The following is a 1,871-nucleotide window of genomic DNA, read 5'->3' as shown; positions in this document are numbered from 1 at the left end:
ATGTAATTAAGTGTAAAATTTAAAAAAGTAAAAGTATCATTTTTATGTTTTAAATGTAGCAAAACAAAAGTAAAATTTCTGAAAATATTTAGTAAAATTACAAATCTTACTGTAACAAAGTAAATGAACTTAGTTACTGTACACCTCTGGTATACATAACTGTTTTTTGTTGTAAAAGTAAAAGTCCTATTGCACAAAATGAAATAATAAAGGAGTGTTCTTTTTTAAAGTATTGTGTTCTTTAAGAACCAAACTTTTAAATGTCTGTTGAAGGACTGTACAGCCTGCCAAAGATTTAAATTAAAAGTAGAAAGGACTTCTAGTTATTTTGGTTGAATCCTATAAATGATTTTTTTTATATTTATGGTAGTTAAACATTTGTAAAACTGACTGACTTGTAGCCGTTTCTGTTTTGGCTAATTACAGATGTCTGTGGCAGCCATCTTGAATCAGGGATGGATGTGATGACCTTGGTGTTTCATAAGTTATTTTGCTAACAGACAGGAAGTAAAGCGCTCTGATTAGTGATGAGTGGCCGTGCACGTCTGGTTTTACAGGACTTCATCTTCCAGACGTGGATCAGTCTAACTTCAGGTTCACCTGCACAACAGGTGCTCCTGGTCTGAGCTGCAGTAAAAAGTGGACTAATTGAATTAAAACGAGAAGAAATCAGCCCTAAGTTAAGCTCAGTATACACATTAAATAAAGTTAACACTATTTAAAGTTACTACAAAGGTGTAAAAAAACAGCCTTTTAGGTCTTAATGTGTATTTATAAATGTTTATTCAAAGTACATTAAAGTCCACAGTAAACATTTGTTAAACAGCTTTTTATACTCTCTGAGTAAATCAGTTTATAGTGTAAGCACGCCATGCGCCAGTGTCTTGTTTTACAAGCGAACTTATCTTGGTTGTGCCAACTGGAGCTGCAGATAGAAGCAAAACAACTTCTCATTTGCAGTTTRTCTCTGAGATCTATTTAAAAAGCTTCAGAGTGTCTCCGTGTGGTGCTGACACCTCACCCTTCAGTCCTGCCTTCCTTGTTCCAACCTCATGTTGATTTACAAAGATTAGTGTCCACGCAGGTTTTTATTTATTTTTTCTCAAACGTGTTTGGATCAACTTTTTAATTCTCTTGTTATCTGACAACAGCGGGAGCTGCAGGACCGGGTGCTTTGACAGCTTCCTGCTACAGTTTCATCTCAGGCGATATGCTGGAGATCTGGTTTTACAGCTGCCGTGGCGGACGCCTCTGAAAGTTGTAATAAATGCTTCTATCTCAGCTAAGATCAGAGTCGCACGGCGAGGATTCACTCCTGGACTGGTTGAATGTAAAGCAGGTCGCTGTAAAATAAAAGGTATTAAAACTGTAAACGCTTAAATGCTGCATTATTTTCCTACCCGCGTGGTGAAAAGTTCAACTTATTCTGAAAGGATAAAACCTGCAGTTAAACAAATGTAATCCTCTTTAATCTCTTGCAGAAATGTGTCTCCTTTTACGTTATGGGTTTTATGGAAATCAGATAATCTTTTACCGCCTTTAACTTAACATAAATTCTTTAAAAAAACCCTGTTTAGGGTTKCTGTGGTTTAAAAATACATTTAAATTTCTCTTTATGACACAAATTATCTAAAGGGAATGGAAATGTTTGCAAAGCCGTATTTTCGTATTTGTTTGAAAGAAAGATGTACTTTAATCCAAGGTATAGGATTGTGGAATGGTCTGGAAGATGACCTTAAAAATGCTAGATCAATGTATATACAGTGGGTAAAATAAGTATTGAACACGTCACCATTTTTCTCAGTAAATATATTACTAGAGGTGCTAATGACATGAAATTTTCACCAGATTTTGGTAACAACCCAAGTGAT

Source organism: Austrofundulus limnaeus, unplaced genomic scaffold (assembly GCF_001266775.1).
Source record: "Austrofundulus limnaeus strain Quisiro unplaced genomic scaffold, Austrofundulus_limnaeus-1.0 Scaffold333, whole genome shotgun sequence".
Taxonomy (NCBI): domain Eukaryota; kingdom Metazoa; phylum Chordata; class Actinopteri; order Cyprinodontiformes; family Rivulidae; genus Austrofundulus; species Austrofundulus limnaeus.
Note: the sequence above shows the minus strand (reverse complement) of the source record.